General features: G+C 49.5%; 1 long non-coding RNA gene across 1 annotated transcript in view; it reads left to right on the top strand.

Annotated features, from left to right (window-relative positions):
* Positions 1 to 14,688, top strand: part of LOC102257080 — a 64,982-nt gene that overhangs the window by 34,287 nt on the left and 16,007 nt on the right. The window lies entirely within an intron of this gene.

Genomic DNA, 14,688 nt, shown 5'->3' with positions numbered 1-14,688 from the left:
GGTGGCCTGCAATGCACAGGCGGGTCGAGAGTGCGTCTATTACAAAGTATACACATGCATACATGCAATATACATGCATGCATGCAACGTGTACATGCTTACCACGTGTACATGCTTACCATACCAGTATGTACATGCATACAATATGTGCATGCTTACAATACCAGTATGTACATACATACAATGTGTACATGCATACCGCATGTACATACAAACACAATGTACATGGTTATCACATGTGCATGCATACAATGTGCACATGCTTATAATATATGGCATACAATGTATACATGCATACAATATGTACATGCATACAATATGTGCATGCATACAATGTGTGCATGCTTACCATATGTACATACAAACAAAATGTACATACTTATCATATGTACATGCATACAATGTGCACATGCTTATAATATATATGGCATACAATGTGTACATGCATACAATATGTGCATGCATACAATGTGTGCATGCTTACCATATGTACATACAAACAAAATGTACATACTTATCATATGTACATGCATACAATGTGCACATGCTTATAATATATATGGCATACAATGTGTGCATGCTTACCATATGTACATGCAAATAAAATGTACATATTTATCATATGTACATGCATACAATGTGCACATGCTTATAAATTATATGGCATACAATGTGTACATGCATACAATGCGTGCACACATGCAGTGTGTACATGCTTGCCATGTATACATGCATGCATGCTTGTACATGCTTATCATGTGTACATGCATACAATATGCACATACATTTGCAAATGCAAAAGACATTCGTGCATGCAATTTTTGCATTTACAATGCAATATATATATGCATTCATGCACATAATAAATACATATTATTGAAAATATACATGTATTATTGAAACATTTGTCAAGAAACCCATGGATTTAAAGGCTTTTCCAGGGCCATTCTTTTCACAGTTAGAGTCTACTAACCCATTGTCCTTCCTATTCTCTAAAAGTGTAGTGACTGCAAGTATTGGAAGTTAAAATAACTATAATGCCTGCAATGCCAGAATAATTTTGTAAACGATGAACAATCAAATTACCTGATTTCCAAGCTTACCACAAAGCCGCAGTGAGCGAGACAGCGCGGCATTGGTGTAAAGACCGACAGACACAGATCAATGGCACAGAATAAAATCCTGCCACACAATAAGGGACATAATCTCACAAATCAATCTCCAGCCATTACAAACATACTTCTAAGAGGACAAGTAGCAGGAAAGGAATTTTTGTTACTGTCGGTGCTGTGATGACTGAATGTGGGTTTTCGGCTGTCTTTCCTCAATTGTGGTGGCATTTGGTTCCATATATGATGTTGTGATGAACACGAAAGAGCCTGGGTGTGGCCAGCGCCTTCCCCCCTCCCTCCCTCCTTCCCATTAGCAAGTCCTGCTTCTAGGCCTATGAATGAGCTCCCACCCCAGCCAGGCCGAAGGGATTCGCACAAAGCAGCCCAGCCAAGCCAAAACATCTCAGAGATGTTTATTCCACCTCCGCACACCGTATCACGCCGCGCCCCTTAATACACGTTCCAAACACGTCCATATAGAATGCTTGGCTCCCGAAGTCTTTGCCCCAGATGGCGCTCCCACGGTGCCATTCACTTGGGCCCAAAACGACACGCCGCCAGACCCACTCCACCCCAATCTGAGAAACACGCTTTTGGGGGAAAGAGCTGAAGAGTGAAATCCTCACCCTCAGGTGCCCGCCAATCTAGTAGAGATGACAAATGAGCAAACAGCAGTAGAGTGTGATCAGAGTTAGCGACGTGTCCCTCTGTTGGTTGAGTGTCGTCCCATGCACCGAAGGGTTGCCGGTTCGATTCCCCGTCGGGGCCCGCAGGCTCGATCCCCAGTGGGGGCCGTGCAGCAGATAGCTGATCAGTGTTGCAATCGCACATGGATGTCCTCTCCCTCCCCGCTCCCCTCCTCCTCTCAGGATCAAACCATTTTTTAAAAAGTTAGCAGCGGGCACAGAGTCTCTGGGCTGGAAACCAGGCTAGGGTCTTCTTTTCCTTTGTGATTATTAACCCACGATCCGACGATCCAGTGACCTACCTGAGCACCTGCCAGAGAAGCTGGAAACACACCAGGAAGGTCTTGGATCCGCCGTGACAAGGTGCTATGTGAGCACAGAAAGGTGCGCACAGGGCACTTGGTTTTGGGCATTCCAGTCCCGCTCGGGGCCACCTCCCTCCCGGTGCCGTGTGCCATCTGCCTCCACCCAGAGCGTGGCTGCCCATGCCCTGGACTGGCACGGAGTCAGACAATGTGGACTCTGCACTCATCTTGGCCCCGCCCAGTCAAGCCCGCCTCCACAGCAGCTTGCTTCTCCCTTTCCCCGGGGGCCGGCCATCACTCCGCCTTCACTCCGTCCTAGCCGTGTGGTTCCGCCAGCAACTGTCCTTCTGAGCAGGGCCCTCCTGACCTCCGTTCATCGCCACTCGTGGGACTTTTTATTTGAAACGATCCCCTCTAGCTGCGGGTCAAAGGGTCCCGGTCGCGGTGAGGGGAGTCCCAGGTCCTCCTTGCAACCCAGCTGGTGGTCTGGGCACCCACGTAGGAAGGCCACCTCACCTGTTCATCCCTGTTGTTCAAGTGGCAGCAGACGGCGGCGGCAGAGGGTACCTAGGCACTGGCGCTGCGAATGGCCATCGTTGTCGGTCCCCTGACACGCTCCGATGGCTGTGGATGGGTGGGACACGCCATAGGAGTCAGCCGGACAGCACACGCCTGCTGCGTGGAACCAAATTCGCCTAAGCCGTGGGGGGCGCCCTGTGCCGACGCCGCCCTGCTCACTCGCCAGCAAGCCCCCCATCGTGGCCTGAGCACAACTCGCCTTCCCGGGCACCAAAGCTGAACTTGACCGGCTCCTCCTCTGTTCAGCGTCTCTGTGGACTCCCGCTCCTCCCTGACATTTCGTAAACGCTAAGGACCAAACGCCGTGGTCTGCCCTGGCGCACGAGTCACCTCCCGTCAGCGTCCCATCCTCCTTCCTTCGGGAGCTGCTCCTCCGTCCCCCAACACACTGCGGGCCTGCGCCCCTCTTTCCTTCTATGTGTGATGTTTCCACCCTCGGGCTGTCCCTCTTCCTCCTCCTCCATAGAAAGCGTCCATTGGGCCTTCGAGCCCAGCTTAGATGCCGCCTCCTCTTGGCAGCCCAGGGAGCTCCGCCGCCTTTGTACCTGCGTCTGGTGCAACACAGCTTCCGCTGGCCCAGCCTCCGTGATCCGTGATCTGTGCGCCGGAGCCTCCTGCTGGCCCGGCTTCCTGGAGACAAGGGTCACATCTTTCTAATCTCTCCTCTGGTCCCTCGTGGAGGGCACAGAACACAGGGCACGCTCTCCCACCATGTTGCAAACTTTGGTTTTATTTCCATCTCTGAGACACAGGCCGGGCCAGGGTTTCCTTCAGAAGCAAAACCCAACACACACTCACCTCGTGCGGGAGCCAGGTGAGCCGCAGGAATGCGGGAGGGGCGTCCACGCGTGGAGTCTGCGAGAAGCTGGCGCCCTCGTGACTCGCTCGGAGGACGCGAGACAGACTTGGCTCCAGCTCCTCGTGGCTGCGCAGGGCCACGTGATCAGTCTCGCTAGATCTTTTGATTCCCACGCCAACCCTCACTGTCCAAACTGGGAGACTCCAGCGATCCAAATGTTGTGTTCCTATTTTTCTGATTTTTTAAGTGAGAGAAACAGATCTTCAAACTTCTAAAATACAGTGGGCCTTGACTTATGAGCGTCCCGACTAACGAGTTTTTCGAGATACGAGCCGTCTCTCGGCCGATTTTTTGCTTTGAGTTGCGAGCTAAAATTCGGGTTACGAGCCAGCTTCAGATACCCCACCGCTAATTGGCGCAGCGAACATCACAGTGAACGCCACATCAGCCCAGCATCACGTGTCTCACTCGTTCACTTTTTGATTTGACATACGAGTAATTTGAGTTACGAGCTCCGTCACGGAACGAATTAAACTCGTAAGTCAAGGCCCCACTGTAATGTGTCCAGAGAGGAGAACATGTCCGTGACATTGACGTGGGGCAGGGGAACTGAGTCTGTCTTCCCCTCCCCCAACCGTGTGCCTCCAAAGTGCATAGGAGAACTTGGAGCTGATTAATTATGCGTGTTAATAGCCTGACGCTTTTAAAGTGTCGAGAAGAAGCTATGGCGTCAAAGGGGTGGTTTAATACACTAGTCTCAACATTACCTTGCCTCCACCTCCTGCACTCTCAAATTGTCACCTCAAATATGGAAGCATACATGTGCTTAGAATTCATAATACTGAATCCGATGGAACGAGGTCAGGCCAGGAGTCTAGCATTTCACGTGTGTGAGTCCCATATCTGACGTCCCCATTCCCTCGGGGCACAACTTTTTAATTATTATTTGTAGATCATCTTTCCCTTAAGCACCTGAGAAGTGCAATTATCACCCTGAAATGCAATGTCTGAGGTATCGTTTTTGTCCCTGAAATGGAAATTTTCCCCCCAAGTAGCGACCTAGGCATACAATTTACTGCTGTAGCATCCTTGACAACCAGTCAGATACTAGTATATGTGTGTCCAGAATGTGAGAACTAATTCAAATTAACAGTGCAACTTGGATTGTTTGCAAATGAAAACACTCCTTTGTTTTTGCATAAGATTCCTCTTTCCCGCTCATCATCATAACTCTCCCTCCTATCGCTGGTGCCAGGTTTTGCCCTTACCACCACCTCGGTCCTGAGCATAAAGTGTTAGAATAAATAGTTTTGTGAAATTTAATGAAAGTGAGATGCACCGTTACTCTCCATTCTACATTTTGCAGGGCCAGCAGTCAAGACACTTAAGACTCATTCCGAGTACCCAGGTTGTTCCTCAACAACTCGGCCATCTTGAATGGATGGTGCAAGGGCAGGGAACAGGGCCAGAACTTCATGCCTCTGGCATGATCATTGTGTCATGTAATTGTTTTCCTATCTGACTCCCCGTAAGAGTCTTGAGGGGAATGGGCTGTTGCTTTCATCCATATCTAGTCAAGGGTAGGGCACCCAGTAGACAATCGTAAAACATTTGTAGGACACATGCCTGAGCTCTCACCTCATTCTATGTGGTGTGTTGGCCAAGATCATTCATTGTTCAAGTTGTCCCTTCCTGTGGCCATTGTGAGACTCAAGTATGAGTACTTGGCCTTGGAGAAGGAAGCTCTGGAAAGGAGCGTTGGCTTTCTGTCGTCTTCATTATGCCACTTCCATCGCTGTAATTACTTTGTGATTCTCGAAAACTGTCTTAGCTTAACAACTAGAAGAGCTCATGCTATGTGATCATTCTCAAAGTCATCATCTACACAACTTGTTTGATTTTTCTTCTTTACAAAAGCACAAAACGCAAAGATGGAAAGAATAGATTGAAAGGACAGCGTGTAGTGTTTAAGTACCTGATGGAGCCGCTGAATGGGTTACCCACTAATTTACATTTTAAATGAACTTCATGCAAGGTCGCCTTCCCGTGGATACCCTGATGAATATACAATGCGTTTTATAGGGCACATTTCATTAAAAAAAGGATGAAGATGTTGACTGCATCTACTGACAAATCCTACTGATACAACCGGTTCAATGAAGTTGTCAAAATTTACCCAGAAAAAAACCGGTGACCTCTACATTTATCATCGCTAAAGGTGCCTGCTCATTTGCATCTCGAGATAACACGTCAGAGATGCTTCTTTAAAAGCCATCAGCCCTCCAACTCAGCACAGTGACATGGTATCTATCAACGTCTTTTGGTGCCTGCAGTTCTGTCAAAAGGCACTCGGAAGAACTGGCACGTACCACCCTATTTGCATTTTTGCATCTCATTATGACCCTAATTGCATACCAACACAGCAATTCTTCTTGACTATCTCAAAAAAAACATTATCAGCAGCGTCTGAAAGAAATGCTTAAATGTCAGCTATTGACAAGAAGAGCTGACCTTGAAGGTTCCCATTGTTCTGAGATGCGCCTGCCTCCACTCACTCCCCAACTTCCTGTCTGTGTTTGATAACAGACAAGGGACACGGTGGCTTGTATGTGGTTGTATGTGGCAAACTGGACGGGAATCAAGAAATTGCCAAACTTCTACCAATTTATCACTCCTACCGGCAACCATCTGGGTTTGGTTGACTATCTGCCCTGACAATTCTTTTTTGTTTGTTTTTTAGTCCTCAGCCAAGGATATTTTTCCATTGATTTTTAGAGAGAAAGACAGAGAGAAATATTGATGTGAGAGAAACACATCGATTGGTTGCCTCCTGCACTTGCCCCGACCAGGGCCCGGGCCAAGGTACGTGCCCTTGACCGGCATCGAACCTGGGACCCTTCAGTCTGCAGGCCGAGGCTCTATCCACTGAGCCAAACCGGCTAGGGCCGCCGTGACAATTCTTAAAACCACTGAAACTTTAAAGGAGAGTGGACAGCTTTACAATGAAATTCCTACAAAATTGTGCAGGGCCTCCACTTTAACAACGAAAATGAGTTTCTCCGTGATTCATGTTATGACAAAGAACCCAACAACCTTTGTCCTGCAAGCATGCAACCCATTTTACACATTGTCACACGCAGAATCTAAGTGTCCGACGAGTACCAACAGCTAATATAAAACTGGACAGAACCATTTACACCCTTTCCTCCGAGATCTCATCTCGCTGGAGTGGCCTCAGCACATGGATCTCGTGTCCTGCTGTCGGCTTTTATCCTGTCCTCAGCCCGCATCTGGCGCTGCCTCGATTTGCACAGCAATTCGGTACCTATTTTTCCAAAGGCACTAATCCATGTTAACTCACATTGAAATGCCGCAGAAGGGGCTGCCAATGTCCAGGGAAATGCTGATCGATTTTGAGAAACCTACTTCGTGGCTTGCATCCCAGACTCTGCGCCCGAGCCACCTCGAATAGAAATGATAGGAAATGATGTTAACATGCTCATCCGGGTGTTCGCTTGTTGTAGCTGACACACTGGTCATGCTTCGGTGGCAAACAAACCACCTATTTGGAAGCATCCCAGCCTGTGCCACTGTGGGTGCCTGTGTGGCTACGAGGTGAAATGGCTATGACACCTCGCTTTCCAAGATTGAGGTTCCCATGAGGCCTTTCCCCTATTTTGCCTTTGAGGGACATAAGGGGTGCTTTTAGTTCTCTTGGATAGGAAAATAGGCATTTTTAAAAAATATTTTTTTGTTGATTTCAGAGAGGAAGGGAGAGGGGGAGAGAGAGAGATAGAAACATCCATGATGACAGAGAATCATTGATCGGCTGCCTCCTGCACGCCCCTTACCGAGGATCTAGCCCACAACCCGGGCATGTACCCCGGCCGGGAATCGAATTATGACCTCTTGGTTCAGAGGTCGATGCTCAACCACTGAGCCACGCCAGCCGGGCAGCAAACATGCATTTTTTAATGCTTCCAATTCTCCAAAGGCCATCCCCTACTGGTAAACCTGCTTATTTGGTAGGCACGACACATCCATGTGTATTTCAGACCCATGGAGGAGATCTGGCGACTGCAGAAAAGAGAGAAAACCCTAGTGCGCAAAGCCCAAGTCTCTCCCTACAACGCACACACAAGCAAGTCTCTCTCTCTCAGAACTTGGATTGAAAGGGATCCCAGAAGCCGGCTGGTGTGATGTCTCCAACCTAAGGGTGACCTTCACAGGCCTCCCGGAAGGAGTCCTCCCCAGGCAGAGACTCCACTCCTCACCGGGAAGGGGCATTTCAGTGGCTAAGCTGCCAACCTGTTGATTGAAAAGTCCTAAGTCTGGCTCAGAACCTTCTCTCTGAACCCTCTCTGGGTTGATGCTGGGCTATTCTAAGGGGCAGATGACTGCCCCTTTCCTGATAGCAGCCACTGTGCCCCTTAGACTTCTTGGCCCCAGAAAAGCGTCCATCTTTCATTTCCCCTGTGATGTGATTACTAGACAGCTCGGACCCTCCTGGCCATTTTTCCCTGGCCACTCCCTGGCTGGTCCATAGCCGCTTGGAAACTCCCAGAACTGCTCCCACAACTGGACCCGATACCCCCAGTGAGCCCCTTTGCCTCTTTGACACTGGATGCTACAGTTTGGAGGACAACAGTCCGAGAACCCCTAGCACAAGTAGGAGCATGAATGCTCCTGTTGGTGCTTAAGCTTATTAATCGGCCCTGCTTCTTTGGCTCAAATCGGTTTGATTCACTCTTTTTATATTCTACCCTCTTCTCTCTTTTTTTGATGCAGCTAAAGAGTCTACAATGTTAAGTCCTGGGAGGCAGAGGGAGGGACTCTTCTTTATCCTGGGCTGAGCAAAATGCTGGTATGTCTTGTCTGTCACCAGAGCAGCAAACGCAAAAATCGAATCATTATTAAGCACTTAATAGCTGAGATGGATGGGTATCTGAGGCTATATGTATGCGTTCTCTCTCATCGTCTTCATCACCAACTGATGAAGTAAGGGCAGTTATTACCCCCTTTTCCTACGTGAGGCAAGTGAGATTCAGAGAGGTTAAGTAACTTGCCTAAAGCCACAGAGCCGCTGAATGGTGGGTCTGACTGACTGGCTCTTATTAACCAGTGCAGGCCACGGCCTCCCCGGTGGGAGCTCAGAACCTGTTTGTAACCCTCGACTAAGGCTTTCTCTGTTGTTACAAGGATGTTTCCTTACTGAACTCAGGGAGGAATCTAGGGGAGGGCAACATTAGACCCCATTAACTGGGGGGGGTGGCGGGGGGGTGCCCTCCCTTCCCCAGTGTCAGCAGAGGAAAAGAGGGAGGTTGGGGTGAGTCAAGAAGGCGCCCCCCACTGTTAAGTCGAGGCCACACCCTGGAGCCCGCAGTCACTACCCGGGAGGATATCGGGGCTCCATGAACTTGAACAGCCCAGCCTCCCGGGGTGCAGGCGCCAAGGCCTGCAGCGAGGATGGTGCCGCGAGGACTTCAGGGGACTGGCATCACCACCAGACACGTGTGGCCGGCGGTTTCTTTACAGGATGGTGCCCGGGTGTCACTGATTCCTGGACGCAATGCTGATGAAAACAGCAGAACAGAAAAGAAGCCCCGGCTGCAATTCCGTCGAATTCACGCTGCCACTGCGGGTGGAAGCGAAGTTCGTCTCCCAGACAGTAATTAAAGCAGAAACGTGGTGAAATGCCAGCCCTCCGGCTACGAGGGCCTTTTGCAAGAGAAGCCAGGAGAGGAGGTCGGCCCTTTTCCTCGCTGTCACGCAGCTCATAACGGGGGGGGATGGGTGAGGGGGTGGCAGCGAGCTCCAGGGGCCTGGGACACTGCCCTGGCTCCCAACCAAGGGCCTGGCAGCCGGGAGCCGGCCTGGGCCTGTGGCTGGCGGCGGTGCCCATGGGGATGGCCCACCAGCAGGGAAGGGGGTGAACGCTGTGCAATCAGGGCTCTGGGTGGGTTCTGGGCATGGGCTAGGTTCCCGAGCCCTTCCCCCAAAGCTAGCTGTCCCCCACCCGCACCCTTGGCACAAACAAAAGCCTCGCGTCCTTCTATTTTAGCGGCTTATCCATGGATGAGCTCTGAGGGGAGAGGGGCAGGGAAGGGCGGGCTTTCGCTTAGAAAGCATTTAAAAAGTTATCAGGGTCCAGCAACCTACTTCTCCTAAACTGAGGTAGATTTGCCCTCTTGGGAAAGTGCCTCTGGGAGAACAGGATGCAAACTTCCGAAGCAAGGAAGACTGGCTCAAATAATTCTGATTGCAAAAGCAATCAGATTGGAGGCTAAATTCTCGCAAGGCCCTTGGAGGCAGCGTTAGATAAAGAGGAAAGGGTTCGGCCCACTTTGGGCTTTCTGGAGCAAAAACATAAAAGGGTTACACTGTGTGGGTCCAGAGATGAGGGTATAAAAGCATCTGAGAGAGAAAGGACATGAGCCACGTTTCGGGGAGGATCCTGCCGCCTGGGCCTGCCCAGCAGTAATTCCCAGAAACATGTTCATGGGACTCTCCCACTTCAGGCAACGGGAACACCCCCAGGTTGGCCATTAAATGGAGGCACTGTTGTGAGACCTGGGTCAGCAAACTTGTCCCGGAAAGAGCGTGGGCCATGCATGCCTGTCTTTGTAGCACAGAAGTAGCCAGAGACAATATGCCCACGAAAGCGCACGCGTGCGTCTGGCAACGCTTTCCTAACCGACACTGAAACGTGTACCGGTGACGTTTTTATGTGTCACAAAATAGGACTCTCTCCATCCCTTTGGTTTACATAGAGCACGCAAATCGTGTGTAGCATAGCCCGGTGGGATTCGAACCCACGCTCTCCCGTCCCCTCTGCTGTGGGTCCTCATCCCTTCAGGTCTGTCCGCACTCAAGGTCAAGACCTGAATTCAGCCATGACTGCGCCCCGACGCAGCCCGGCCTCATGGGAGAAGGTCACTTCTGGTCTCATGGTTCATGCCTTTCACGTGTTTCGTTTAAGAAACATTCATGTGTAGAGGTGACTGTGTGAGGCCCGAGGCCCGTACGTTCTGGGGGGAAACCTCGTGAAGGAGAGGTGACAACTATAACTTCGTTGGCATCCCACAGGCGTTCCCAGGCATTTGTGGGTTCAACTGCTGACTGTCTACTTGAAGATTTCCCCGGTGATGAGTATTTTTCTAGGCACTGAGGATGCAGCAGTAAACAAAACAGAAAGCCCAGTTCTGAGGCACTTACGTTATTGGGGGGCTGGGTGGGAGGGTAGAGACATCAGTCAAGTAAGTGAAACCTACGCCATGTCAGATGGCGAGGTCTGTGGGCATGACATAAGCAGCGCCGACGGGTGATTGGGAGCGTCACGCTGGTGTGGGACAGGGAGTGACGGGGACGAGAGAAGAGTTTGACGAGGCGGGGAATAGAGGCCTGAAGGGCTAAGGGTCCCAGCCATGGTTCCTTCCGGGGAGAGGGGATCGGAGGCAGCACGGACAGCCTCGGGGCGCGTTGGGGGAAATACAGGGGAACAGAGCCAAGTGAGCGCCGGGATGACGCTGGTTAATAAAATCATATAGGTTTCTAGCGTAGAGCTCTATAACACATTGTGTGTGTAGGGGGCAGGGGGCCAAACGTATAGCTTTGGCTGTGGGTGGTGAACACGGGCTGGCCACGTTTTGAAAAGGAAGCCATTCCGTGGGGATGGAATGTCCCGGTCGCTCGGGTGACATTGAGATGGCAGCATCAATGTCAACTATTGGTCCAGACTCCAGGTGTCACCCCCGGCTGGCCATGCACCTCCCACAGACTCCAAAGGCGCCGCCTTTGCGAAGTCTCATCCGAGGGTCCAGGCCTGGGCTCCCACCTCCCTCCCTCACTTTGTAGACAGGCAGGCCAACAGTTCATAATCACACCTCAGGATTACATTTCCTATTAGAAAAGGGTCTCCCGGGCACCGCGACTGGGGATAAAGCTCACGTTTTCACAGGGCTTCTCTGGGGCACGAAGGAAGGCAAGAATAGAAAGCACGGCCGCCCGCACAAAATACTGGTCCTTCCCAGGCAAGATCTTTTAACGTGTCTCTGACTGGTGTGCTGAAGTGTGTGACGGCGCGTCACCATGAAGCAAAATGACAGTGGGCCGCCGGCTCTTCCTCTTGTCGGTTGCAGATGTAAGCACCTCGGGGCCCTGGTGACTCCTGATGGGAACATGAGAGATTTCTCCGCACGGGACTGCTCTTCTGGGAAAAGAGAAATTTACAAGGGATCTAAACTGGCTGGGTGTTCTCTTCCTCGTGCCGAAGGGAGCCCTTACGTTAGAACCCAAGTGCGGGCTGGGAGACGAGTCTTACCGGGCGATTTCCCACGAGCTGAGCCGGACAGGACGCCTCTGGCTGAAAAAGGAACAAGATGCCACCCCTGGCTGGGCGAGCCCCCGGGGCTGGGAGTCCCGGCGTGTTTATGGGCCTTGATCCCGGCTTAGGCGTGAGGGGCCGTGTTAATGGTCCCGTGGCCCACTCCGCCTGGCTGGAGATTTAAATAAAAACAAATTACAGGTCTTAACAGTGATCGATGGACTGCCGCTCGGACCGCGCCGAGTATTTTTTGCTCTCAGATTAAAGTCTTACGCATTTATCTGCATAAACTAACCCCCGGACCGGGGTGCCGCTGACATTTTCCAAGAAAAATGAATATCCTAACTTATTCCAAAGAGGAGACTTGGTATTTGTGTGGCCAGCGCGACCTTTGCAAGTGAGCCTTCAGATTAGGTTCACTACATGGAAAATTGCGCGCTTACGGTACTCCATAAATCATACCCACCAATTTTCTTCAAAGGGGTATGTAAATACCATTGTACGAGGTGGGTAAACAACACTAACCCCGTACAAATGGCTGGAAAATTGGAGAAAAGCACCTTATTTTGCTGCTGAAATTGCTTTTGAAGCCCAACATCGGGGCTCGGCTTGTGGAATGCAGGAAATGAGTTGTGCACGGGGAATGGGAAGTGGGCGGGAGGTAACCACACATTCTCCCCGGTTTCTGAGCTCTTCCCACGGCCACAGACACCACTGCTGGGTATAACTCTTCTTTGCATACACAAATGCAGCTACATTTTTTAAAAATATATTTTATTGATTTTTTTACAGAGAGGAAGGGAGAAGGATAGTTAGGAACATCGATCAGCTGCCTCCTGCACACCCCCAACTGGGGATGTGCCCGCAACCAAGGTACATGCCCTTGACTGGAATCGAACCTGGGACCTTTCAGTCCGCAGGCCGGCGCTCTATCCACTGAGCCAAACCGGTTAGGGCTGCTGCTACATTTTAAGCGACAGCCTCGTTTGTCTGCGAATTTCCAAAACAGTCAGACATCTGTGTTATCTGGTTAACATTTCTGACACATTCATGGAAGTTTTCTTGTTTTGAAGCGTTCACATAATGTTAGAGAGAAAACTACAGAGAGAAGCTACCGCTTTAGACCAGTGATGGCGAACCTATTACACGCATGTCAGAGGTGACACGCGAACTCATTTTTTTGGTTGATTTTTCTTTGTTAAATGGCATTTAAATATATAAAATACGTATCAAAAATATAAATCTTTGTTTTACTATGGTTGCAAATATCAAAAAATTTCTATATGTGACACGGCACCAGAGTTAAGTTAGGGTTTTTCAAAATGCTGGCACGCCGAGCTCAAAAGGTTCGCCATCACTGCTTTAGACACAAGGGCTTAATAAGGATAAGGCCTAGTTCTGTGATTTAGTGAATTGTGGTTATTGGACCTTTTTATTTTAAAATTGAAGGAATGGTCCTGCTATGGAGATATTTTGATGGAATGTTTGTGACATAAGAGGCAGCTTGTACTGCGCCCAATTGATGTGAATATTTTGAAGCTTAGCTTTGTGCTTTTTTTTCCCCCATGAAATAAAAGTTCTTTACGTTGACACATTTGGGAGCTTGTGGCAAAATTCTTGGTTGATATCCTGAGAACTTTATATGCAGGAAAATTCTTATTTAGTAGTTGGATAACTTACCAAAGAGGTAAAATTTTCATATCACTTAGGGTTTAGGTAAACAACTCTTGCCAAAGCCTCATGGAAACTGTACGTTTATTCACAAGCACGTGGTCCAGGCTATTTGCTTCACGGTGGTAGCTTTGCAACACAATGAAACAGCAAGAAGGGACTTAGGTTGATGTAGGCCAGTGGTTCTCAGCCTTCTGGCCCTTTAAATACAGTTCCTCATGTTGTGACCCAACCATAACATTATTTTCGTGGCTACTTCATTAACTGTAATGTTGCTACTGTTATGAATCGTCATGTAAATATCTGATATGCAGGATGGTCTTAGGCGACCCCTGTGAATGGGTCGTTCGACCACCAAAGGGGTCTCGACCCACCGGTTGAGAACCGCTGATGGAGGCTCTGCCACACGTGTTGGAGACTGTGTTTGTAGCTCTGAAACAATGAAAAGTGAGTTTCTGCATGTTTTAAAGAAATGCATTGATAGAAATGGAATCACAAATGTTACAAATAACGTGTGGACTTCTAAGTTGCTCTTCTGGTTCTTTGTTCCCTAGTAACAGTTGCTATGCATGAGTGCCTTCCATTTCTTTAGACCTCCAAGGTGTATAGAAGAAGCAAAGGAACCCTGTCAGTTAGCAGTGGGGAGGCAGATAAGGAGGCTACATTCAGCTCTGGGCTCTGTTCTCCATTCATCCCATGCATGGCATCTTATAATTTACTAGAGGCCTGGTGCACAAATTCATGCACGGGTGGGGTCCCTCAGCCTGGCAGGCAATCGGGGCCGATGGGGGCTAGCCGGCCGGGGGGAGAGATTGCAGGAGGTTGGCCAGCCAAGGGAAGTTGGCTGTGGAGCACACTGACCACCAGGGGGCAGCTCCTGCATTGAGCATCTGCCCCCTGGTGGTCAGTGCGCGTCATAGCTACTGGCCGGTCATAATGGTTGCTTAGGCTTTTATATATATAGACTAGTAGCCCGATGCACAAAAATTTGTGCACTCAGGGGGGTGTCCCTCAGCTATTAAACATTTATCGACACAACACTGACCACATTGGTGGTGGTGGTGGTGGTCTTGTCAGAATGTGTTATATTATGCAGGTGAAAATCTATGTAAACAGATTTGATGTAGATATTTTCAAAGATGGAAAAATTGTCCCTGTCAACTATTTTAGTTGATTCATATCTTCACTAATTGTCATCATTGCAAAGTTTTCA

The sequence above is a fragment of the Myotis brandtii genome, unplaced genomic scaffold (genome assembly GCF_000412655.1).
Source record: "Myotis brandtii unplaced genomic scaffold, ASM41265v1 scaffold201, whole genome shotgun sequence".
NCBI lineage: Eukaryota > Metazoa > Chordata > Mammalia > Chiroptera > Vespertilionidae > Myotis > Myotis brandtii.
This window is presented reverse-complemented; position numbering and strand designations above follow the sequence as displayed.